This window comes from Poecile atricapillus, chromosome 2 (assembly GCF_030490865.1).
Source record: "Poecile atricapillus isolate bPoeAtr1 chromosome 2, bPoeAtr1.hap1, whole genome shotgun sequence".
Taxonomy (NCBI): Eukaryota; Metazoa; Chordata; class Aves; order Passeriformes; family Paridae; genus Poecile; species Poecile atricapillus.
In genome coordinates, this window is record NC_081250.1 from 56,538,699 (window position 1) to 56,566,271 (window position 27,573).

The window sequence follows — 27,573 nt, forward strand, 5'->3', positions numbered from 1 at the left end:
AGAACTCCCCGTTTTTGTGTCAGCAAAAATGATGTACCAGCATTATAAAGTCACCGCAGGACAGTATGGAAGAAGTTATTTTTATGTACAAAAAATCATTAGAATATTCATCATGCTATTACAATGCAATACTTGAAGCAAAACACAAAATATTGTTCTTTTGTTTACAAATGTATGTGAACAACTTTCAGAAATACAAAAAACCTGTGTGTGGCTCAAAGAATTTTACAGTCTTATATAGAAAAGACCTACCTGTATGAGATATAGGTGTCAAAGTACCCAAACGATAATAAATCTTGATGTTATAATAGTTATATAAAAGGTATAATTTTGCCAGTAACAGCAGTAACAGCTGCTTTAACAGCATCATGATTATCAGATAATTCCAACTGAATTCTAATGCAAATGTCAAACACACCGATATTGAAAGGGGTGTAATAGAATCTGAAATTTGTGATTGATCCTCACTGTGTGCCAAGGTCTTGCTTCTAACTGTAATTAATACTATTCTGAATTTAAATTTTATACTCCTTGGTTTTCTCTGGCAAATAGAATATTGACATAATGAACTGAAGTCTTTATGTGCATAAAACATAGCACTAATTTTAACTGACTTTCTTAGAAGTCTGTTTTGGAACAAATTTTTCTAAGAAAATCTGATAAGGAGATGTTATTTAGGCACCTCAGGCTAAACAATAGACAATGCATGTATCAATAATAGTAATTTTTGGAATTAATTATATCTTTTTGCCAATATACCCAGTTTTCATTACAGTTTCCAAATTTTGCCTGACAATGGCAGTTCTATTTCCAAGCAGTTAGCAGAAACCCTGTCACTAGTTCAGTGACAGAAAATGCAGATACTTTATGTAAATAATGTGTTTGCCATCCAGGATGAAGTTCATCACCTTGCATTGGGCTCACAAAGGCTCTCTCTCACCCTGGTAAACCACAAACTAAAATTTTACATTGTGTATGTGTCCTTTTGGGGAGCCTGTGTGCTGAAATAAACTTCACCAGCATGAATAACTAGGGATGGTATGGCCCAATAGCAATAACTGCTGCCTGTGGTACAAATGAGTACCTGGAACAGCCCATGAACAAAACTGATTAATTCCTACTTTAAATGCAGTTGTCCTCTGAAAATTGACTCTTAAAATATCAGTTTTGAATTTGTAACTAATGTTTTACAAATTCAGTTTTTGAGTGTGTAACTCAAACCCCTGCATTCCTTGTGAGACTTGAAAGATATACAGGACACACAGGTGGGTTAATTCTTTCAGTTCCATGTATTCTTGCAGTTATCCAACACAGAAAACAGAAGTTCTGCTAGGAAGCACAGTTAGAAAATTTCCCTCATTAATCTGACACACAATTTGTCTAGGGGATCATAATTTCTGAGTACACTTGATATTAATTTTGGAGAAGCAGGTAGTCTTTTACATTTTGCAGACCTAAACCATCTATTTTCTGTAAATAGGGACTGTGGTTTAGAACTATCTGTAAATCCAGTACATTTTTTTCTTTTTCTACTACTGTAGAAAAGCTGTAGAGCTTTTGATGAGATTATAAATTTTCCTCACTCTCTTTAAGACAGAAAAAATTTAGCAAACTACTTTCACTGTTGTGTTTTTCCCATCTCATGTCTGTAAAAATGGACTGGATTTTCTTGAGACACTGGTTCCTGACATAATGAATGCTTTTGGAATTAATTTTTCAGCATTTATTTTTAATGGCATCTTTTTTAAGTTCAAGACTTGCATTTTATGATTTAGTGGTTTATGTGTTACAGTGGTAGTGCTCTGTTGACAGTTGGACTTGATGATCTTAAAGATTCCTTCCAACCCTGAAGATTCTTTGATTCTATGATAATAAAAACTTTTTTTTTTCTGATCTCAGTCTTTTGATGAATATGAAAAAAGTAAAGTCATATGACTTTCACCAAGACTTTATCTTCATTTAGAGTGTGGCCTGTTTCACAGTGAAGTCTTGTTTGTTTGCTGCAGCTATTCAATAAGCGCAAGTAAGGTTTTTACATGAAATATTTGTGAATGCTTTTCTTTTTTCTTTAATCAGACTACAAGCTAGAATTAGTAGTTCTGATTACTTAAACAGTGAATTTTATACAGATAAACATTATTTGATCTCATTGATCAAACTGAGCAAAGAAGTAATGAAGTAAACTAAAGGAAGTCCATGAAATTTAATATGAATTTCTTGTAAGACTGAAGAATTATTGATAGAGATGTGGTTCTATAATATATGTGCACTATTTGATTTCCAAAAGTTATTACTGAATATACAGCATATGAACAACAAATTTGATTTGATTTGATCTTTGGGATCTTTGATTAGATTTTATCAACAGGAATGTTGTGTATTAGACATGCCATTATGTACCTGGATACCTGTGAAATGGTTTTTGTAGAGGTTGGATTTGGCTGAACACTTTTACAATCACATCAATAATAAAGCAAAACAGGACTCACATATGTCTTTGAAAGTATGCAAATATGCATTTGTGCTTTTCCCAGCCTAATGTCTATGCTTATGCAGAAAGTGCCCATATAGTGTGCTGAGCCAAAGAGCTTCAGGGAATGTCAGTCTCACCTAAATACTTCAATGACTTTTCTTCACCAAACAGCTCCTCAAATGTAGAATCCTGCGAAGTCTTCCCTGCTATAGAATTATTTGTGTTTTAAATAATGTGTATGTATACGGAAAAATCTTAATGAAGTAAAATCTTTCTCTATTCTTTTCACTTCTCTTCCATTTGGTGTTGAGTATTTCTGAAATAGTTTATATAATCAATGTTCATAAGTAGGTGCTTAGTGCTAAGATCTGTCTGCACTAAGAAGTGCATTCTAGGGCAGATTCTAGTATGAATTCTTAGATAATATATTTCAATGACTGGATGATGATGATGATCTAATTTTATGAAGTGTTTCATCACAAAAATCATTATTACTGAAAGCCATATTGTACAAAATAATCCACTTCCTGGAATTCTATAAATTAGTTATAATCTTATAGATAATAGTTTCTAGGAAAGTTTCAGAAAATCTAGATATATCAGCTGTTAATTAGTTGCAATATTTGCTCAGCTGTTGCTTAGATTTCTAAATCTCTACTACCTAACACTTTAAGAAACTTCAATAAGTGTTTTTAAGACTTGACTACAATTGTTTGATTATTTTGCACAAAATATTAGCCAGAACAGTCAGAGTGTATTTCTCTATGAGTATTGCATTTATTTCACTAGAAATATAACCTGGATTCATTTTTTCATCTTCTAAAGGGATGGAATTTGAGATTTCTGTTCAGTTTGGTGAGGTTCACATTACTAAAATACTGGGTACTAGCCCCTCTTGTGCAACAACTTTCACCCAGCACATTAAACCCTAAGAGAGAGTTAGGAGAGAAGGACAGACATGAACACTTTCAGGCTATCCCCAGTCACAGTTTCTTTCGGCACTCGGTTTTTGTAAATAATTTGTATTTCACATTCACAAGCATTAAACAAAGGATACTTTATTTTTCTTAAAAACTATTCTTATTCAAAACCTTTCTCTGTGTGCTTGCTTTACTTATGAAGAAGAAAGGCTTTTAATTATTTACTTTTTAAAGTTTTCAAAGAGAAATGTGCTATCTTCAAGATTTTAAGTTCATACACATAGTGAATGAAGTAGTACACACTTAGGAGTTTCATTCAACTTACATCCCTCTGAGTGCTGAGAACAAATTGAAACACATACATAATGCCTTAAATTCTGATAAGAAATTTATTATACTGTGCCAGAACAAAATTAGGGGAGAGGATAGACTTCATTCATTACAGCATTCTAAATTTTTAAACTTTCTTCAGTGAGCTTTTGATTACTTTCTCTATAATTCTTCTTTTCTCTTGCTAGGCTATGTCTTTTCTGTCTGTGACTAAAGGCAGTAAAAAAGGTATTCCGTGTTTGTCTTTGTACAATGTGTTATTTTAGGCACAATCCTGGGAGAATAGACTGTAGAATTTTATATCATTTGTCAAAGCATTTATATATCAGATGACAAAAGGATAGACTAATCCTGTTGCTATAGAATGATGCAATCTTTTTAAATAAGAATCCCTGATCAAAACAAAAATCTTCGTAATTACACTGCAAAATTTCATTATTATATTTCTTTGTGATTTGGCTAGCACACTGCCTTTGATTAGGTCCATTGACATAGGTAATGTGGAAACCACTATTTTTTACATTTTTTCATCATACACGTTTGCGCTATCAGCTTCTCTTCTGCACAGGGAATCTCTACCTCTAGCATGTATTTTAGTGCCTCTCAAGGTACAATAGGATTGTTAGGATTGTTAGGTAGTTATTTGGTCTAATTTATGATTTTAAAAAATAAATATTTATTATCTAAACTCACTGAGTGACTTTTCACAAAATTTCATGTCTTGGAACTTCTGCTAACAAAAGATACGTTTCAGGTAAGCTTATTTAAATCTGTCAGTCTGTCCTAAAAGCACATGGGATTGTACTTTGGAGCTGACTTAACTGCTACTAGTTTAGAACTGGTAGATAATTTAAGGGATAGTATACTCTGGCTGCAGAATTTTTAAACTTCGAGAATTTGGCTGGGTGTCATGGGGTGACTTTACCTTTAAAATAGCTTTGGTAGCTAAGGAAGTTGAAGCTGCTGGTGGCTGATGGGAGTCTTTTCTCCTGACCAATTATCGGTCATTTCTAAGAATTGACAGCAGTTTTGACCATTAAAAAGTGAGATCAACTTGTGAACACCGCCTTAAGATGTAAAACCAGAGTTCTCTTGTTCTCTTTGTGTTTCCGGCTTCTGACGAGGTAACAAGGCTCTGTCTTGGCCTCCTCCCCGCCCTGCAGGCCGGACAAGGCCGCAGAAGACGGAGTGAGGGGAGAGGAGAGAAACGGAGCCGGCCGGTCTGGCTTAGTTTGTAGTTTCTGCTGCTGGACTGAAACCTGACACCATGAACACTTGCAGCTTTTCCAAGACTTTAATTCTTTTACTACCTGGATAAAACGTACAGATTACTCTTTTTTCCCAGAGAGACAGAGAGAGAGACAATCAACATGAAGAAGACAGTGAAGAAAAGAGTTAAGTTTTAGATGGGGAAGAGAGAATAAGGAGATGCTTTATAAGCTGAAATATTTTTCTGTTAAAGCAATGGAGATGGACAATAGTGTTTTGAAAAAACTCCTTAAATTCCTGACAGAGTATATTGGGAGGAATGGAGTGTTCAAAGTGTGGATTTTGAGCAAAAGGTAGAGTAATTGTGATACAGTGAGGTGTTGGAACAGAGTGAAGCGAAGATTTGAGGCCTTGAGGGCAATGAGAAAACTGTTTTCCAGGGAAGCTCACAGAGACAGATGAAGAGAACTTTTGCCTTTGAATAAGTCATCCTTAAAAAAATGACATCCCTAGACTCATTGACCCATAACACACCTCAGAGTGATGTGAAATGGGAGGAGTGAACTGATGGCAGGATTTCCGGGCAGCTGGCATCAGAGAAATGGAAAACTATAATAGAAGTAGTTTTTTTGTGAGAAACTCCATAGATTAGCAGAAGAAGACTTATGTTTATCTACAAAGGCTGATGAAAATACTCCAGCAGGAATTGGGACGGTTTTAAACACCAAAGTTCCAAAGTTTTTTGTCTCTATGTTGTCATGTGAACAAGAGAATGGCCGGGAAAATGAAATTCCCAAATCTAAACCACTACACTTGGCAACAGAAAAATCTCCCCTCGCTTGAACACTTATTCCCCACATTATCCCAAAAATTTCCCGATTTAATAGAATCAGCATCCATCTTCAAATGTTTAAAAACCCAATGAATAAACCTATTTAACTCCCCTTTAGAAAACTTAAAATTTCCCGTTTAGGGTGCCCACAGCTTGGAGGTAAAAGTCCCTCTCAGGAGGGGTCAGTCTCGATCTTGAGGACTGACTTCCCATCCTTCTTCACTCCCCACCCAGCAGTAAAATAGCAACGAAAAGAAAAGCCCAAAACCCCTTCACGGGATCGACTTACAATTTCTCTTTGGCAGATGCCAACAGGCGAAAAGAAAGCTGGTGAGCGGATGGTCACCTGGCGGCCGGTCCTCAAGGGCTCCTCCTCCTTGCCCCAGATGGTAGGCAAGGGTCCCGGTCGCAGCCTCTCGGATCGCCTCTTGCTGAAATGCAAGAAGGTCTCCTGGAGGGGTGGCAGCTCCAACAGCAACACGCTCCACAGTTAAAACTGAAGGCAGACGCTTCACCAGGGGCTTTTTGAACGCCCCGTGGTGAGCGCCAGTTGCTGTGGCGGTGGCAGTGGCAGGGGTGCCGTGACGAGCCAGAAGAAGCGGTCCGCGGTTGGACTGCCCGGGGACACAGGCACATCCTCTGCCTGGTGACTGATTTCAGCTCAGCTCAGCTCAGCAGCAGCGTGCAGGCGACGCGGAGAGAGAGACTAGAGCGCTGTGTGGCGTTCCACAGAGAACTAGCCTTTCTTAAAGCAGGGCCCTCGGCGAAGGGAGCCAGTGACAGCAGCTCTCCTTGAACTCGAGGGGAAAAACTGGGGTATTTCTAGGGGAGGAGAGGGGTGGGGGGAACCTGGGATACATGTATCGGGGTAGGATGGCAGGGGAGAGCAGTAATGGAGTGTAACAGTTGAACATAACTAACTCCAAGATTTCTGGGAGTGACACTTTTCTCTCCCTGAGGTCAAGTGCTTTGCCTCCAAGGGAGAGCCAGGATCTCTGGATCAGCTGGTTGCCCGGCCCCCACAATAAGGCACAATTATTCAATCTGCTAAAGACTCTATGCCATGGCATCCAAGCCACAACCTACCATTATTATATTTTACACATCAGGAGTCATGCAAATCTACCAGGTCCTATCACGGAAGGCAAGGCCAGAGCAGATACGCTAGTGAGCCCTGCCTGGACAGCACCACAGCCAGACACACTAGCACAAGCAGAAGCATCGCATGATTTCTTCCATCGGGGTGTTTGAGCCCTACAACGGCAATTCCAGCTGACAAAGACAGAGGCTCATAATATTGTTAGCACCCGCGCTGACTGCCAGGGCCACACTGCACCACTGCAGCTGCGGGTAAACCCTCGTGGACTGCGTGTCTTACAAATCTGCCAAACCCATGTCACACACATCCCTGAATTTGGACGCTCACAATATGTACACTTAGCCACTGATACCTTCTCATCCGCAATATGGGCTACAGTGCGCACAGGAGAAAAGGGTCGGGATGCCATTGCACATTGGCGGTCAGCCTTTGCTGTTTTGGGCATCCCTCACACCATCAAAACAGACAATGGCCCTGCATACACTTGACAGCAAACAAGACATTTCCTACAGCTCTGGCGTGTAGCACACCACACAGGAATTCCTCAACTAGCAATGGGACAAGCCATTGTGGAAAGAGCACATGGCACTTTAAAACATATTCCTGAAAAAGAAAAGGCAGGAATGTCTGGTGAGACACCACGGAGCAAGATAGCTTAGGCTATTTACACACTAAATCACCTACCAGTATGGGAAAAGTCCCAGAGCCCAGTCATTTTAAATCCCTTTCTATCATGACAATCATCTGGAGATGAACAGTTGCCTAAACCCAAGGTAATGGTGAAAGACCTTCTCACTAAGAAGTGGGGAGGCCCATGGACTTTCATGACCTGGGGAAGGGGATATGCCTGTGTTTCCACAGGCACTGGAACAGAAGGGGTAGCTGCCAGATGTGTCTGTCCTGCTCTATGTCCTGCCCGGAAGCACAAACAACAGCCTCCTGACAGAACCTCAATGGATGTGATGGAGAAGATTGAAGAGGAGTGACCAGAACAACTTGTTCATCTACCTCATGGAAATCAGAGACTCTTGAAAAGGACAGTTCATTTAAAAACTCTTTGTTTACAAATGGTTTTTCTGCTGAGTTGTTCTCACGGTTCTAAATGTTGAATGTTTTGGTTTCTTGTTTCTAGAGTTCAAGAATAATGTCAGTTCTAAGCAGTTTCTTGTTTTTAATGTTCAGTTGTAACTTGTAACAAGAAGTAGTTAACCCATGGCATGTTAGCTTGAAGGACTGTGAGCTTACCTGCCAGTTCCTGAAAGTGAGTGTTGCAAACTCAATTTAGTGCACCAAGCATGTTGCTAGCCGAAGAGAACTAAGTTAGTCAAATTAATTCAAAAACTTCCAATCAAACCTATGCTGTAGCTGTTATCACGTCTGCAAAGGGCCCTTGCAGATAAGACAACAGAGAGCAATTTCTATTTTTGAATGTAACTGAAAAGGGTGAATTGATGCAGTAGTGTCACAGTGCAGCTGGTCTGGACTGGACAAAGGAAATCTAGACATAAGACAAATCTAGTCTGGCTAGCCTAATTTCTGTGTGAAGCCCTGCACACCACTGGCCAGGAGGCTGGGCAGGGAAAGAAGTATCAGCCAATGGCTGTCTAGGCCGGGAAATTGGAACCGAGTATTTAAGTGAGTTGTAAATAATAAATGAGGCTGTTTGTCTCATGAGCACCTGGAGCATGCGTTGTGCATTCTTTGTCTCCCCATCCACGACCATCACGTTCCACACACCCACTCCTTCCCAAAGCTCCTTCCAGACAGCATCTGCTACAGACACATCCCCCGCTGCCATCCCTTGGCCAGGGGACTCGTGGCTCATGCCAGACCCTTCTTCGTCCCGAGGAAGCCTCCTCCCAGGAAGGGGGGAGCCCCCCACAGCCCAGGATTCTCCAGCTCAGCCCCCCTAGAGCCAGGCCTCCTTCTGAGCCCCACATGCCCTGAGCCAAGTGGGGATTGGTGGCCATCTTGGCCACAGCAAGCACAAATAAATTGAGGTTCAAACATAGGACAAGAGAAAAAGGGCCAGCAAAACCTCAGCTCTGGGCATGAGGAGAGCAGACTTCAGGCTGCTCAGGGAACTGGTACGCAAGGTCCCCAGGAAAAATGTCATCATTGAGGGTGCTGGGCTCCATCATTGCTGGTCACTTTGGAAACATCACCTCCTAAGGGCACAGGAGCAGGCGATTCCCAAATGTTGGAAGCAAAGCAGGCAAGGCAGAAGGCTGGCTGCCTGAACAGGCAGCTTCTCTGAGAAAGAGGATGGAAAAGGAAGTTGTGTGCCCAGTGGAAGTGAGGTCAAGAGAAGAATACACAGATGTTTCTTGCCACTGGAGGGAGAAATTTGCTATGGTGAAAGCTCAGCTGGAGATGAAGGTGGCCAGAAATGTGGGACACAATAAAAAGTGTTTTAAAATCCATGAATGGAAAAAAAAAACATTGTAGAAATGACATTGTCCCCTTCTAGGGGGTGGAAGGTCACCTCACAAACAGGGACAGAGACATGGTACAGGGGTTTAGTGCATTCTTTGCCTCTGTCTTCAAGACTCATCCCTCCCTTCCCAGTGGCAAACATTGCATTGTACCAAGGGACACTGCAAAGTCCTTGAAGAGGGCAAGTCCTGCTCAGTGGAAAGCAAACCACCCCTGTTTGATCCACAGCATTCCCATCCAAACCCAACATGTGGCAGCTATTGGGAAGAAAGACACCTTATCCCAGTCAAAAGCAGAGCAGTGGAAGCACCATGAGCACTCCTTGGCAAATCCTGATTTATTTAGAACAGAGGCACTGCAGAAGTCAGTGAGCTGCTAACAAAAAACTCTTCCTGCCCTCAACAGCCAGTTCAGGAGAGCTCTCCAGAGACAGAGGAACTCCCTTTGTCTCTGGAGGATTTTTTTCAGGCACAGAGTCGTATTTGTTTCCAGCTGGTAGTGCTGCAGCATCTTGGGAGCTGTGGGGTTGACACTGCTGGCACCAGCACCCTTCCTGATGTGCCACCATTTGGTCCAGGGAATGGTTCATTGCAACAGCGTGAGCTCCCGTTCTTACTTCCAGGCTTTTTCTGGCCACGTCCATCTTCAGAGATGAGCCACTTCTGCTGATCCCTGAGGTGGGCTGGGCTGTGACGGCACAAAGGGGCTGAGAGCTGGCATGAGGCAGGGCTGTGATGTGCCACGGTTGTCCTGGCCACAGCACTGTGACATCATTGCCTTGTCGCTACACAACACAGGCCAGCACCCACAGCTGCCAGTGCAGTCGCGATGGGACGTGCCGGAGTCATGACGGACGGTGTTGTCCTGCTGACTGTGCTTGTCTTGCTGCTGGCCGCTGTGGCTGTCTGGTGGGCTCTTGGCCACTGGCAACCATGGAGGCAGCAGACAAGGAAGGCAAAGGAGAGCAAGCGCCGCTGGGTCCGGCCTAGAGGGTCACGGAGGAAGCGAGGAGCCCCTGTGGCTCCGAGATACTCCAGGCCCCTGGCGGGCCCTCGCAAGTGGCCACGTGCTCCCGCGAGCCCTCTGGGCAGCTCCTGCAGCTGGGGCTCCTGCATGGCAGTGGCCCAGGAGCTGCAGGAACTGATGCTGTTACTCTGGGATCGCAACGGGACATGTGTGCCACTCTACTCTGGGATGTGGCAGGCACTCTGGAGAGAACTGGAGGAGCTGGTGAACCGAGACCACCTGCCCTGCTGTGGCTCGTCTGCTTCCTCCAGAAGCCTGCATCACCCCAAGAGGCTGCTCCCAGGAAAATTTTCCACCCCTGGGAAAGCCTCAAGCCCTGCAAGGATGGCACACCAGCAGAGACCCACCATCCAGGCAGGAAGCTCAGGCTGTCAGAGACCCTCCATTCTGCCAGGAGCCTCTGCTATCTCTGACAGCCTCCATCCCTCGCAGAGGCTCAGGGAGACCTGTCCGCCTGCACAAGGTGCAGAGCCCATGGACAGTTCTTCCAGCTCCCTTGGACTCCCGGATTTCAACAAGAAGGGCACAACCCTGACCATTGACGTGGCCAGGGAAAGCCCAGAAGTCCAAGTGGGAGCCCAGCCCAATCCAGGGGAGCCTTGTCAGGAGCAGCTGGCGGAGCAGCAAGCATCCTGGAAGCAGCAGTTGTCATCCCACAACTGCTGCCAGAATGCTGTGCAAGTTGTGCCAGCTGGCAACAGCCCAAGCCTGGTGGTGGAGACGACCCTCAAGAGACCAAGGAGGTTCCTCCATCTCCAGGAAGCTGCCCCAAGACGGCCCTTGACTACCGCCAAGGCCTTTCTAAGAGCAGGTGAGATCTCCTGAGGAGCTGTCTGAGGCTGGCCCAGTGCTCTTGAGGGACACCCCAGGCCAGGCCATGGCCCCTGAGAGCAGCCCAGTCCCTGGCTGTTTCCAGTGCCTCTGATGGCATGGCTTCAAAAACCCATCTGGTTTGCAGCTGCTCCTGGGACCCCCCTGTTCAAAGCCTTGGGCTGTAGCCCCGGCCCTTCTCAACAGCAGAGTCCAGCCCACAGCGCCGGGGACAGTGACGGTGCCATCCAGCCACACTGCACTCCGGCTCCTGCAGCCTCTGCGTGCTCTGCCGTGCCGGCTCTGCCGCTCAACAGCCCGACGGCTGCAGGGCGGCGGCCACTGCTCGGCAGGCAGCAGGAAGCAGGTCAGAGCAACATGACCCACACTGGCCCGGCCCGCTGCACTGGTGGGCGTTTGGGGAGGTTCCTGGGCACAAGGCTGATGGCTCGGTCTCGGTCGCAGGGCAAAAGAAGAAGCTGCAGGAGCTGTACCAGCTGGGTCCGCAGCTGGGGAGTGGTGGCTTCGGCACCGTTTTCTCAGGCATCCGCCTCTCGGATGGGAGCCCTGTGAGTGGCCGTGATGGCCGGGCGTGCGAGGAGGGTGAGGGATGGGGAGGGGCAGGACTTGAGCTAAGCCTCTCTCTCTCTCTCTCTCTCTCCATGGCTTGCAGGTGGCTATTAAACGCGTGGCTCGGGACAGCGTCCTGCAGTGGGACAAGCTGGTGTGTGAGCGGGGCCAGCAGGACAGAGCGGGGCACGGCTGGCAGGGATAAGCCCGGGGTCGCGGGAGTGGGAGGCGGTAGATGGCTGGGGGAGCGGGCATGGGCTCAGCGTGCAAGCCGGGGCATTGTGGGCCCAGAGATGCCAAAGATCGACAGTAGGTCTGGGCAGGGGGCATCTCCAAGCAACCTCTGGGCAGGAGGAATGCCAAGCACCAGGGAATCTGCCCAAGAGGGCACTGGGGCATCCCAGGCAGGAGGCAGCACAGCCACAGGGCAGCATCCGGCTTGCTGGAGGCATTGTCTCTTCCTCACAGCCCGACGGCACCCGTGTTCCCGTGGAGATCGTGCTGATGGAGAAGGTGGGCTCTGGCTGCCGCAACATCATCCAGCTCCTTGACTGGTTTGAGCTGCCTGACAGCTTCCTGCTGGTGATGGAGCGTCCGGAGCCATCGCAGGATCTCCGGCACTTCCTGCTGGAGCAGGGGTTCCTGTGTGAGGAGGTGGCACGCTGGCTTTTCTGCCAGGTGCTGGAGGCCGTGCGGCACTGCACTGCCTGCGGCGTCCTGCACCGAGACATCAAGCCAGAGAACCTCCTCTTGGACCTGGACAGCGGCGAGCTGAAGCTCATTGACTTCGGTTGCGGCACCTTTCTCCAGGAGCAGGTCTTCACGCAATTTGCCGGTGAGCCCACAGCCCGGGCCCTGCTCCCAGTGCCAGCCACTGCACGGCCCCATTCCCTCCTCGGCTGCAGGGTGCATCCTTCAGCTGGCTGCTGGCTGCCCTTTGGCAGCTGATGCTGTGCCCCAGGAGCTGGCTGCTGGCCCTGCCCACAGGGGGAGCTGCAAAAGCCGGGTCCTGGCCCCTCAGCTTAGCAGGCCCACAAGGGCTTGGGCTGCTCTGCTGGCCTTCTTTGCCTTGCAGAATGGTTTCTTGGCTTTGGCCAGTTGCCTGGGGGATGTGGGGTGGCCTCGGGGAGAAGTTGTGTCCACCGCTGCAGCTCCTGCCTCTGCCAGGAGGCGGGCAGCAGGTGCTGAAAGTCAGCAGCCTGCGTCTGGACAGCGCCTTCTCCCATCTCCCCTAGGAACACGCGCGTACAGGCCACCTGAGTGGATCTGCATTGGCTGCTACCATGGCCATTCAGCGACCATCTGGTCCCTGGGCGTGCTGCTGTATGTCATGGTGTGTGGCAACGTCCCCTTCCAGGAGGACCGTGACATCAGGTTGGGGCAGCCCTTCTTCAGGCAGCAGATCTCTCCAGGTTGGTATGTGGCCTCAAGAAGGCAGACTTTTGCAGATGGCAGCATGCAGCCCAGCACGGCCCTCACACAGCTCCACAGGACATGGATCTGCCCTCAAGAGCTGGCTGCAGGAGGTGGCCCGTGCAACTGAAGGAGGTGCATGTGTCCCACCGTGCCACTCTCCCACACAGGGCCGAGTCCCTTGGGAGGCTGGCGCAGCTCCGAGCACACGCAGCGTGGCCCGGGCCCTGTGGGCGCCGTCAGCAGCTGAGCAGGAGCCTTCTGAAAATGACCAGCGCTTTCTGGCTTCTCTCCCCAGAGTGCCAACATCTGATCCGCTGGTGTTTGTCCAAGCACCCCGCGGACAGGCCAGAGCTGGAGGAGATCTTGCGCCACCCTTGGGTGCGGGGCCAGCGTTTCTGATGCCTTGCTGGAGCCTCTGCAGCACCCACTTCCTGAAGCCCATGCAGGACTGAGGACCCAAAAAATAAAACCTTAAACCATAAGCATATTCTAGGCTGTCAAGTCTGGTTCTTGTTAGCAACTTCAGCTAAAGAGACCTCTTGGGAAAAGGGGTAATCAAAGGCACTCCCTTCAGCCTTTGTCAAGCTGTTGATGCCTTTCCTCCAGGATGGTACTTTGGCGTCTTCAAGCACAGGCTGTAGTACAGCTAGGAGGGTGTTTAACAAGCCAAGAACTGCAACAGTGAAACAACAGCTGCCCTTTCAAACTGTCCAGCTTCTTGGTGTCTCCTGAAATGAAACTAGGGCTGTGTGTGCATTCCAAGGGCCAGCGGGTGGCGGGAGCCAGGCTGTTCCTCTGCTACCAAAGCTGTGCTTCTGGAAGCACCAAAACTTCCTTTCAGATTGAGCCCTGATGAACTCTTCCTCTTTCTTCCCCTGAAATGGGAGGCAGGCCTGGGCCTTTGACCAGCTGGCTCCACAGCTCCGTAAGTCATGCACATGGAGCTCAAGGGAAATGTTGAGATGCTGGAGTCACTCCCATGGTGCTGGGTTCCTTGCACTTCCCCAAAATATCTTCCTCTGCCTTAAAAACAACCCATGGAGATGGAAAGTGCAGTAACTGTTGTAGTCACAGGAAAGCAGCCAGTTGCCTGCCCTGGCCCTGTGGGCAGGTGCCATCTACTAAACCTGTGCCACCTTCTGTCTACTGCACTCACCTACCAAAACAGGTGTCAGGTAAATTAATCCACAAACACCAGAGGTTTATGTCCAAAAAGGAGACAGAGGAGTCCTTTTTCCTTTATTCAAATAAAGGGAGAGGCCATGGGCCATTCCCCTGGGGTCTCTCAAATTTTTGGAGGGCGAACCCTCTTTTTTATCTTAATTCCCGGCTGCTTGTCCCTTCTCTCTTTCCCCATAGGCTGAGGTACTTGACAGGTACAGACTTCCTGGAACGCCTGATACCTGCGATACCTTCCCCCCCCACCCAGTGCATAATCCCTTCTTAACTCTTAACTTTGATGGAATTCATAGTGTTCTTTCAGTGCCTCTTGGATCTTTTAGTGGAATCCATCCCATTGTTTCTGTTGTCTCTCACTGATAGCTGCCTGTTAGCAGCAGACCCACAGCTTGTTTGTAAAGACAAGCCCATCATTCCTCTCAATCCCTCCTCTTTTAATTTTTGTTAAGAATTCTCTGTTGTGGTTTTAAACCAGTAATTAACAAAAGGGGAAAAAAAAAAAAGACTTATTTTTTGTTGTGAGATATGTATTAAAACAAGAGCAAAACAGGCGTAAAACTTAAAAGGAATAAAGAAAGTTTATTGACAAACTACAATAATAAGAACACCAGAATAAACTTCCAGAAAAACCTTTTCATTTCTTACTGCTCACCATTCTTTTGTTCACATGACAACAGAGACAGAAACTTTAGAACTTTGATGGTTTAAACAGTTCCAATTCTTTCTACAGTCTTTTCACCAGTCTCTGTAGAGAAACAGAAGTTCCTTTCTGTTAATTTATGGAGTTTCTCATAAGAAAACTATTTTTGTTATAGTTTTCCGTTTCCTTGATATCAGTTGCCCAGAGCTGCTGTTATCAAAGCCCACCCCTCCCATTCAACATCACTCTGAAATGTGTTATGGGTCATGAGTTTGGGGATAGCATTTTTTAAGGATAAGTTATTCAAAGGCAAAAAGTATTCTTCATCTGTTTCTGTGAGCTTCACTAGAAATCAGTTTTGTCATTGCCTCTCTAGGCTTCAAATCTCCCAGCACTTCACTATACCATAATTACTCTACGTTTTACTCAAATTTACACTTTGAACACTCTATTCCTCCCCATACTCTATCATGAATTAAAGGAGTTCTTTTCAGGACTTCATTGTCCATCCCCATAGTTTTAACAGAAAGATATTTCAGCTTAATTAAAGCATCTTCTTAATTCTCTACCTTTCTTGAAGCTTCTTTTCTTTCTTGCCACTAGTAGTTTATAAAGTCTCTTTTCATGTTGATCACTCTCCTTTTCTCTCTCTGGATAAAAAGATTAATCCGCAAGTCTCATCTGGATAAGAAAGAGTTAAAATCCTGCTCAAGCTTTTGTAGATGGTTCGTGATCTCTGCTGAACAGGAGCTGGAGCCGTCTGTGATGGAAAGCTCTTCATAGCTGCTCTGGAGAGCGTGGTCACCGTCTCTGCTTGCTGCAGGCCCAGAGCCCCTCTCCTTCTTTACTCGGCAGTTTCTGGTAAATTCCATCACAGCAAAACCTGCAGCCAAGCCAGGAACCGGCCCGGCCCGACCTGGCTCAGGGCAAGCTCCCGCAGGCCCCATCTCCCGGCTGGGAGAACGGCAGGCCCAGCCCGGCCCCCGCCCGGCCACATGGCCTGGGCAGGGAACGGGAGCTAAGCCGGGGGTCTGCTACCTTTCACAGCCAAGAAACAAAGAGAACAACAGAATTCTGGTTTTTTTTACTTTAAGGTGGGGTTCAGAAGTTGATCCCACTTTTCAATGGCTAAAACTGCTGTCAGTTCTCAGCAATGACCGATAATTGGTCAGGAGAAAAGACTCCAGGCAGTCCCCAGCAACTCCAAGTTTCCTTAAAGGTAAAGTAATTCCATGACATTCTCTTTACAAACTTTACTTATCATTGACCCAGTTTCTTGTTCTTGGCTCCTTTTTGGCTTTGCAATTATTTGCAGTGGCATCACTCTGCCCTTTTCTAGCTATCTCTGGCTCACTAGGCACGGCTACTACCTGCATTCCTTTCATCACATGTTGAAGGAGTTGTATTAAGCAAGGGATCATGCATGGTAAAAAGATTAGAGTTGCTACAACACATAAGAGGAAAAAAAGCATTTCTTTGACCCATAGGCCACCAGGTAACCATGAAAACATGTCCCGTTCCCATCCTTTCCAAGTCTGGACTGGTACATGTGCTAACTTTCTTCTTCTTTTTGTTATTTGCTTTACCACTTTTCCATTGTCATCTATTTGCAAACAGCACTTTGAGTCCTTATATTTTCCACACACTTCCCCTTCTTCTGCTAATAAATAGTCTACTACTATCCGATGTTGAAATACTGCATTTCTTATCTGAGTAGACTGGTCAGCAAGAAGGTCAAGAGCTGTAGCTGTCTGGTTGATTCTTATTTCAAAGACAGCTTGCAACCTAATTATCCAATTTCAATTATAAATGGGTTCTCTGGCACCTGATATTCCATTTGCATTTCCATTGCAAGCAGGTATGCCATCTCCCACAATGATACCTACCTGCTGGGACATTCTGATAGTACAGCTGAAAGATTGTTTCTTTACTATTCCACAGCACCCTGATGATACCCCAGAGTTTGCTTTTACAGTGCCTTCCATTAATAACACAGCAACAGTGCAACATTATCAATGGAAAGTCCTAGCCCAGGGGATGAAAAACAGTCCTACAGTTTGCCAGTGGTACGTTGCACGGGCACTCTCATCAGTGAGCAAGCAATTTCCAGGAGCATACTGTTACCATGAGATGGATGACATTTTAATTGCAGCCCAAACCAAAAAAGAGCTCTCAGAGATTCAGCCAAGCTTTCTGCAAGCATGAAAAACATTTGGGCTGCAGGTAGCAGCAGAGAAGGTGCAGCAGCAAGCACCTTGGAAATATTCAGGACTCCAAATAGTGAACCAGACTATACAACCACAAATAATTCAGTTTTTCAACCAAAATTCAGACACTAAATGATGCACAAAAACCCATCCGCTGGGTCAGACCTTATTTAGGACTGACAAATTCACAATTAGCACCTGTATTGGACCTATTACAAGGTGATCGGGAATTAACTTCCCCTAGAAAATTAACCCCCGAGGCAAAGGCTGCTCTCAAAACAGCGGAGCCAGCTATCTCAAACCAACAAGTCCACCGGATATGCCCAGACTGCCCTGCACCCTACTGCTGTTATAGAATAGAATCTATAGAATATATATTCTATACTATACTACTGCAGAATGGAATATATATTCTACTATAGTAGAACACTCACTGGCCTGATCCTTTGCACATCCTAGAGTGCATGTTTTTACCTCATCAACCAGAAAAGACAGCACCCAGAGTATTGGAGCTAATAGCACAATTAATCGTCAAATGTCGTCACAGGTGCTTACAGTTGAACACAAGAGATCCTTCACGAATTATACCTGTGACACAAGAACATTTTGAATGGTGTTTTACCAACAGTACAGCCTTGCAAAGTGCCCTGAAAAATTTCACAGGACAAATCACTTCTCATTTACCAAGCCATAGATTGTTCAAGTGAAGTGGAGAGACCACATTATCTCTTAAAGCTCTGAATAGCAGAACACCCTTAAAGGGTGTTACAGTGTATGCAGATGGCTCTGGGAAAACAGGAAAAGCCATAGCAACATGGAAAGAGGAGAGTGAGTGGCAAATGTTGGAAAGTTATCAGAACGGATCTCCCCAGTTGGTAGAATTACATGCTGTAGCTAGGGCTTTCCAACGTTTTCCCCATATCCCTCTAAATATAGTAAGTGTTTCTGCATATCTAGCTGACATCACATAGAGATGAGACCAAGCACTGTTAAAGGAAATTGATCATGTGCCGCGGCGGGGGGCGGCGGCAGTGGCAGGGGTGCCGCGACGAGCCGGAAGAAGCGGTCCGCGGTTGGACTGCCCGGGGACACAGGCACATCCTCTGCCTGGTGACTGATTTCAGCTCAGCTCAGCTCAGCAGCAGCGTGCAGGCGACTCGGAGAGAGAGACTAGAGCGCTGTGTGGCGTTCCACAGAGAACTAGCCTTTCTTAAAGCAGGGCCCTCGGCGAAGGGAGCCAGTGACAGCAGCTCTCCTTGAACTCGAGGGGAAAAACTGGGGTATTTCTAGGGGAGGAGAGGGGTGGGGGGAACCTGGGATACATGTATCGGGGTAGGATGGCAGGGGAGAGCAGCAATGGAGTGTAACAGTTGAACATAACAAACTCCTAGATTTCTGGGAGTGACACTTTTCTCTCTCTGAGATCAAGTGCCTTGCCTCCAAGGGAGAGCCAGGATCTCTGGATCAGCTGGTTTCCCAGGCCCCAGAACTCCCCCTTCTTTAGTTATTAATAGGGCATTTCCCAGAGATTTGGCTAATAATTTCTTAAAACATGAAAACATACATAGGAAAATAACATTAATTAGGAAAACCTAAAAAATGTTTTTGAGGAGGGAGGCAACCTATCCTTTGAGTCCCCAGCTCCCAAAAAGGTCCTCAAACCATTGGGGTTCCTTTTCAGTCTGGAGTTCTTGGACTGTGTGTTGGAGTCTCTGGATGTGGGCGTGGATGCCTTCACTGGGGCTGGAGAGGTTAAAGCAGCACAGTCTGTCAAACTCCTCGCAGCCGTGTCCATGGGTCAGGAGCAAAAAGTCTATGGCAGCTTGGTTTTGTAGCTTGGCCTGCCCAACAGTCTCTTCATCTGTCAAGAGGTCGCTCAGGACAGAGGAGGTCAGGTTGGCCTGCTTACCAAGCCAACACTCCAGGTGAGAAAGCTCACCAAGGGCTTTAGCAGCAGCTACCCACGGCAAAAATGCCAACATCACCACCCTCTTTGTGTGTGACCAATCTTCAATTTGGCTATGGCAATTTTCATCTAACTGAGTGAGATCTCTCTTTTGGCAGGCCAATTCATTCTTTTTCAGCCAATCATGCATTAGAGTTGAGTTTGGAGTGAGGATGATAAGCTGTCCAAGCGTGCAAGGACCTCCCTGGAGTCGGGAAGGGATTCCTGCCCACACTCTATATCCACAGATCAAGAACACTCGCCGGGGCAGCACTCTGGAACAGCGAGAGGAGGCAGATCGTGTGCTGCTGGTGTAATTGCACCATTTGAACTGATTGTAACTTTTACTGTTGGGAGTCACATTTTTCTTTGATTTAATTGCCCTGTGGTATTTTGAGGCAGGCCATGCATTGCCTACTGGGTGATAAATTGTCGCAATAGGTAGCCTTGGAGGAGCCCAAAAGCTCCAATTCTTGAGGTTCCTCTGGTGCATGGGGTAAGATCTTTGTCCACTCATCCTAAATGTCTACCGGATTGGGTTCTTTCCCTATGAAAGGGTATTCATGGGTCTTCAAAGGAATCCCTACCAGGCAGGATGACAGAGGGTTGGTGGTGCTGCCCATGCACAACCTCTTGTTTGAGAGTCTTTGTGAGGGTGATCCACACGTTCTCCTGGGGCTGTGCTACTAGCCAGGCATCCACAGCTGATGTTTTCAGGAGCATCCAGATGGTCAGGAACGTCAGCAACCCAAGGATGGTTTTCCTCTCCATTTTCAAAAAAAAAACCTAAAAAGATTAGCTCTGACTTTTGGGGATGGGAGGACTATTTTCATTTTCCCCTTCCTCTCCTGTCTCCCCCCTCTTTCTTAAAAAAAATAACTATAAGCAGGGAACGGGTATTGGGGATGAGGTAGTTGGTTGCTGGTGGGGCTATTTTGTGCATAGGGGACACATGACCAGACACCAACAGCAGCATTGAGGTGCATTTTGGTGTAAACTGGCAATTTGGGTTAGGTAATGAAGGCAAGAAGGGAAAGGGAGAGAGGGAAAAGGGAGGGGGAGGGAGTTAAGAAAACTTGTGCAATGTCACGATCTCGGGCTTGACGTTGGCTCTTGTCTTGTTGCGGTCCTGGTAGCAGGATAGTTTGGCTTTTGTCTGGTTGATGGTCTGGTGGCAGGTCGGTTCAGTGGACTCCGACGACATCTCCGTTTCCAGGCTGCAGTGGTCTGTTGTTTTTCTGGACCTGTGTGGGTCTCAGGAGACTCTGAAATTTCTGAGTCTGGTGCAGGGTTTGTAGGGCCTAAATAAGGTGTTTACGTTTTTCCCTGGGAGCCACTTAGGTCCTGATGATGTGGACACACAAGCATACCCTCTCCCCCAGGTAATCAGTGGGAAAGGTCCTGATGTCATTTGCGATTCAGGATCCTTGATCAGCACCGGCAGCTTCTCGGTGAGTTTGGCATGGGTCGAATTGGAGAAGTGCTGTATTACAAAGGGGTCAGGCTCCACTGATGTCTGGTTTCCACATCTGGTGAACCCTGTAGTCTTACAGTGCTATAGTTTTGCACAACCTTTCATGTCGTGACGTAACAATTTTTTTAACTATTAATTGCTTGTTATTATCCTGAATTGCTTGTTAGATATCCTGAATTCATGCCTGCATTCATGCCCTGATAACTAAGTCCATCTTTTTAGGTTTGCAAGGAAAATTTTTATTTAAACTGTGATGCCATAAGGCAAAAAAGTTAGATTTGCTTGCTGTGCACAGAGGCGTTTGCCTCTGACTGAGACATTCTGACAAACTGATGCACTTACAAGTGGCTTAGAAGGTTTACCTGGAAAATACTTTCATGAAAGTATATATCTACAAATATGGTTGGGAAATGTGTTAGATTACAATGCACCAAAACCTTGTTTCCTTATGAAGTATTTGCTCATGACAGTTCCAAGTACTTCAAGCACAGACTAAAAATATGTCTGGATTAAATCTGTTATTTCTATAGAGACCTTACAAATATTTGCAGAAGACAGTGGTAACAGTATTTTTTCTTTTTGCTTGTCTGGTAATCATACACTGGAGAAAAAAACTTTTCTACTTAGAAGGGTCCCATTTGTTTATTTCCTCTTGTTACAATTGAGAGTCACAGTTATATGTGAATAGCATGCTTGGTAGCTATAGAGATGACACAGCATTGAAATAGATTACTTAGAGTAGATATTAAAGTTTAATTAATTTTTTATTTAAAATCAGGTAAAGATTTCAAGAGCTGTTTAAGTAATCATGTCTCAAAAATTACATTGGTGACATGACGTGTCATGAATTTTGGATATTAGAATGTCATGGGGTGGCTTTATCTTTAAGGTGGTTTTGGGAGCTAAGGAAGTTGAAGCTGCTGGTGGCTGATGGGAGTCTTTCTTCCTGACCAATTATCAGTCATTTCTAAGAATTGACAGCAGTTTTGGCCATTAAAAAGTGAAGTCAACTTGTGAACACCCTCTTAAGATGTTCAGTCAAAGCTCTCTTGTCTTCTTTGTGTTTCCAGCTTCTGGAAAGGTAACAAGGCTCTGTCTTGGCCTCCTCCTCACCCCCCCTCCAGGCCGGACAAGGCCGCAGAGGGGGTGGGGGTGGGGGGGGTGGGGAGAAGCAGAGCCAGCCAGCCGGGCTTAGTTTTCAGTTTCTGCTGCTGGACTGAAACCTGACACCATGAACTCTTGCAGCTTTTCTAAGGCTTTAACTCTTTTACTACCTGGATAAGACGTATAGATTACTCTTTTTTCTTAGAGAGACAGAGAGAGAGACAATCAACATGAAGAGGACATTATAAAACCACCAACAACAGTGAAGAAAAGAGTTAAGTTTTAGATGGGGAGAGAATAAGGAAATGCGTTATAAGCTGAAATATCTTTCTGTTAAAGCTATGGAGATGGACAATAGTAGTTTGAAAAGACTCCTTTAATTCATGGCAAAGTATATTGGGAGGAACGGAGTGTTCAAAGTGTGGATTTTTGAGCAAAGAGAGAGTAATTGTGATACAGTGAGGTGTTGGAACAGAGTGAAGCGAAGATTTGAGGCCTTGAGGGCAATGAGAAAACTGTTTTCCAGGGAAGCTCACAGAGACAGATGAAGAGAACTTTTGCCTTTGAATAAGTCATCCTTAAAATGTCATCCCTAGACTCATGGCCCATAACACACCTCAGAGTGATGTGAAATGGGAGGAGTGAACTGATGGCAGGATTTCCAGGCAGCTGGCATCAGAGAAATAGAAGACTATAACAGAAGTAGTTTTCTCGTGAGAAACTCCATAGATTAGCAGAAGAAGACTTCTGTTTCTCTACAAAGACTGATGAAAATACTCCAGCAGGAATTGGGACGGTTTTAAACACCAAAGTTCCAAAGTTTTTTGTCTCTATGTTGTCATGTGAACAAGGGAATAGTGGGTAGTGGGGGATAAAAGGGTTTTCTGAAGGTTTATTCTGATGTTCTTATTCTTGTAGTTTTGTTAATAAACTTTCTTTATTCCTTTTAAGTTTTAAGCCTGTTTTGCTCTTGTTCTCATCCATATCTCACAGCAAAAAATAAGTAAGTTTTCTAGTAAATTTTTAGTTACTGCTTTAAAACCACGACACTGGGCTATTTTGATTGCAGTTTGTATATTTAATAGTGGCATGCATTTAAGATGCAAAACAATAAACTGCCATTTCTACATTGAAAATGTTTACTATTTGTTGTACTAAAAAGAAATATGAACTTAACAATCAAGCAACCTTCTTAAGACTCATACTACTTGCTCTGAAAGTCAAATTGCTTTTCTTTAATATTGTTTGTACTGATAATTTTGCTGTCATTATTTTAGTGGTTTGTAAAAAAGAAATTAAGAAGTGAGTTAGCAGATAAAAATAAACCTAGTTTGCGAGTCCATCTTAATTTATTTTGTATTTTGACTTTGTTTTCCCTAGAATTCTGGCCTAATTTTCAGAAGACTTTACTTATAAATTATTCTAACATAAAAAACCAAGATAGGTGGATGCCAAGATGCCTTCCACCCCCCAGCCTGTCCTAGCTACAAAACACCCTGCCTCAGTTTCCTCCACTGTAAAGAGGCAGTGCACAGATATTTGCACAGATAGAACCTTCAAACTATGGTGAAAGGTACCATATTAGGCTGGGCAAGAAATTTGGTAAGCTAACAAGATTGTAAAGTAAATGTAAACTTTTGAGTCCCGAACTTCAGATTAATAAACTCAGATGTGGAGAATCTACAGAGAAAGGAGGCTAATTACTAAGGAGTGCAAGTCTTACATGGAAAAGCTATGAAAGATTCTAGGTTTTTACAGGGCATGGGAGCATCCTGAGATGTAGTTAAAGAAGGATCTAGTGCTTCAAACTCTGCAGACATTGTGAGGCAAAACTGTGTATTTTATCAGATTTGGGGTTTTTTTAAATGTCTCAGTTTCTTCCATTCTTTACAGTACTTCTCATGATGCTCTCATACTGACAGAAAATATTATTAATTCTCACCTGAATTTGCCTCAAGAATGTAAAATTATTAGCAAATCTGCTGTGAAGTTTTACTGCCATCTGACTTTCTCTCAGAAATGTAAGGATGGTTTTGTAATATAGTTAAGAAATTCTACATGTGTCCATCTAGATATATACACATGATGATGATTTTCTACCTAGTGTTGCAAGTCAGAGATTAATTGTAATTATAACCCACTAAATATTACTTGCATATGTCCTAAACTAAGGTGCTGGTGGGAAATGTTCTGAGCTAGTGCTGAAGTTTTTGCTGTTCTGAGACGTAGAAGCAGGAATCAGCATCTAACATGGTTTCCTTCAGTAACTGTTTGTCTTCATTTGAAAGACAGGTGTCTGCCAAGGAAGGTGGGAACCTCCCTTAGAATGGAAAAAATATGACCACCTTCACTCTGAATTGTTACGATTTTGAAATTTAGGGGCTTTCAGGCAAAGATAAGGGAAAAGGAATAACAGTTCTTTACTAGCTGACAGCAAGAGTGCGAGAGGAATGAAGCCCAGTCCCTCACCCTCCAAATTCTCACAGTATCTCTGCCCTTCCAAAGAGAAAACTCCCCAGGTAAGATAGTAGCCAGCTGCATCCTTCCCGCCTTGGCCATTTCTGTTGTCTCTTAAGTATCAGTAGTTTTCCTCTCTTAGCAACAAATGGGAGAAAATTCCCTAAGAGAAGGAAAAAAAAAAGAAAAATCCTAACCTCCAACACCACTGAGATATAAATTGACCTAAAATGACCACCTTTTTCTAATAATAATAATGCTGATTTTTATTCTCTTTGTATATTGTTTCTCATGCATTCTATCTCATCCTAAAATGTGCATATGAATTCACTGCCAATATGAACAACATATGGTGAATCATGAATCACTTTGTCTTATAAGCATTTGTCCATTTCTTTGGGATTGTTCATTTATTTGAAATCAGAATTAATTAAACACTGTGTTGCAATAGCATAAAAATGCAAAATACTTGATCAGGACTATCAGCATGCACTTTAATATGGAGCTGATATACAGTAGGCCAAACCAACTTAGCCATGCATTTTGGCAGCAATGAAGACAGCTTCCTGCATTTTATCAGGGTCAATGTACTCCATAGATCAAGGGAAGTGATTATTCCTCTTTAACTCAGACAAGGGGCTAAACAAATAAATTCAACAAACCTTGAAGAACATTCAGTTCTGATATTTTGATATGTGAGCATGCTGGGTTGACAAAAAGACATGCAAAGTCCTTGGTGATGTGCCAGTGTCACAGAAGGTCGTGGACAGGGAAGTTTATTTGCAAATAAAGGCAGAAGAGGGAAGTAATATGAGTATGTTTTGGCTTGGCTGCATATTTTGTGTATTAGTCATCACAGAGAGACTATGCAGACTGTTCTTGCTTCCCATTTGCTTGTTGTTGAGGTTTTTTTATTGCATGCTTTTTATCTGCTTACTGGATTATTTAAAATATATTAGTATTATAAAAATATATAAATGCAATTTTTCTAAGTAAATATCCTGCAGGCGGTATGAAATGGTTAAGAATGGAGGTGATACAGTGTATCAATATGCAAAACTGAGTAACAACTATCTAAATTTGGGCATTTTGTGTCATCTACACATTACTTTGTGATTATTAAGTCTTCCCAATTTTAGTTGTTCTTCTCCAGCCAAAACACGTTTTTAAAAAATATGGAAATGAATTAACAATCAAAATAAAATAGTTTTGCTGTTCTTATTTGTTTGTTTGTTCACAGAAAAGTAGTGTTTTGTTTTCTTTTATTCTAGGATTTTATTTCAGATATTTGGAATATTTTTTTACTTATTCTGAATGAGTATGTCCAATATCATATTGATTTTAAAAATTATTATTAACTCTACACATGAAGTCTGTAATTTTTTATCCCTTTGCAAAAATATAGAGAGAAGAAAGGACTGTAACACCTGACTCTCACACATGGGGTAGATCAGAAGTGTAAGCTTGTAAATGATTATCAATGAAATTACATTGCAGGTTTTGCACTTTCTCTTTGGAAGATGAGAGCTGTGAAGTTGAATTCTCATCTGCTGGCATGGAAAGATGGGAAGTACAGGAAGTACAGGAAGTACAGGAAGTAAGGAAGTGAGGAAGTGAGGCGGGAGGGGAGGGGGGAGGGAGGGTTCATCTTTTTGTAGAGTTTTAATTCAGATGCATTATCTCTTCTATCCTGCTCCTTAGTATATTGTAAATCACTAAGGTTCAATTTTTACCCAGATACCCAACAAAAACTAGAATAGCCAATACTCAACTTTACTAGAATATAGCATGTGAGGTGATATGTTAAAAAGAGACCAAAATTTGTCCACTGAGGCCTTTGGAAGATGCTTTTAGTCAATGTGCTAAGGCAGATCTTTCAATGTCTGATCCCATTCAAAGCATGAAGAATGCTCAGAAGCACTATAAACTTAACAGGCTATGACCCACAGAAGTAATAAACAGTACAGAATCCAACGATGCAGTTGTCTTTCAGGCATAGGTAGTCCACAACCCACAGATATTGATCTGATAGACCAATAGGAGCAGCCTACTAGAGCTCAGATTCCTGGTTTTTGTATGAAAACAAGACTTTTCTCACTCTCTGCAGTGGGAATGTAGCAAAAATGCCAGATCATCAGATGACAGGTGGGGTGCCATCTATCCCTTCAGCTTCTCAGTGTAGGCAGAACTGCAGATTCCAAAGAAAAAATAAGAGGTTACATTCATTTTCTGAAGCCACCATAATTCAAAAACTATACAATCAATCCTAATAATAGCACCAATTTTTTTCTAAGGTCTCATGAGGGTACTTAGTATGTATTTTCTAGAGTATTTCTTTCTTACAGCTAAGAAGATGTGTGCTATTTCATGTTTGTAAACATTTGGGTTTTGACCAGTCTTTGAAACAAGACTAATCAACTCTAGACAGTACCATCAAAACAAAAAAACAATTAGCTGTTTCTCATTTTTGACGCCTCTATAATATTTAAACTTCGTAGGGTGGGATAGGAATACTGAAACCACTATGAGATTGGCTGTACTGTTCAGCTCTCCAGTCCAGTTTTGTTGATTGGGGAAAAAATGGATAGATAACAGAATGGTGGGTATTGTGTCTAACTGGACTTCCAAACTCTTCCTGTTAATCTTTATGAGTAAAACTGCTGCAAAATATGACTGCCAACTTCAAAAAACTATTCCCTGATTTGCCTAATGAGTGCATGTTTGTCAAGATATGCACTCACTGTGCTTGTTTTCTATTTGAGTTACTCTCAAAATACACTCAAGAACTAATCTTTAATATGGCATATTTGGAAGAGATTAATCTGAATTCACTTTTAGCCCTGGAAACTAGATCTTAAAATGTTATAATAGTACCACTGAGTTTGTGAAGCTGTGTCAGTGTATCATCATGGAAACTCCAAATGTTCTAGAATGCACCACAACACAAACTTTGAGTAACCTTTAAGTACTTACTAGAACAAGTACTTGAAATGTCAGGGGCAAGTAAAGTTTGTTAGAAATACTTGAGTCAAGACTTTATAAATATTTTTGACAATTAGCAGTTTTCATCAAATTTGCATTAGAACTGAGAAAAGAAATTGCAATTTATTTAGGTAGTTTATTTTTCAGGATTTTCATAACAAAGAAGAATAAAACATATTTTTCACTCATTTCCTTGTACTGAAATTGCTTAAATCTAAGTCATTTGAACTACTGAATTTTTTTGATGACTGACAATGGTGGTTGTTTGTACAGAAACAATGTTATTGAGACTGAAAATCTCTGGACCAGGATTTGATTTTTAGTGAGAATTCTAAGAGAGAGCAGTCTGCACAAATACTTTACTAAAAGTGAAGAGAAAACTCAGTGAAAAAACACATTATAATACTTGGCTGTATATAGATGTTGCAGCAAAACCTGTGCTTGCATCTTAGTTGACATCAGCT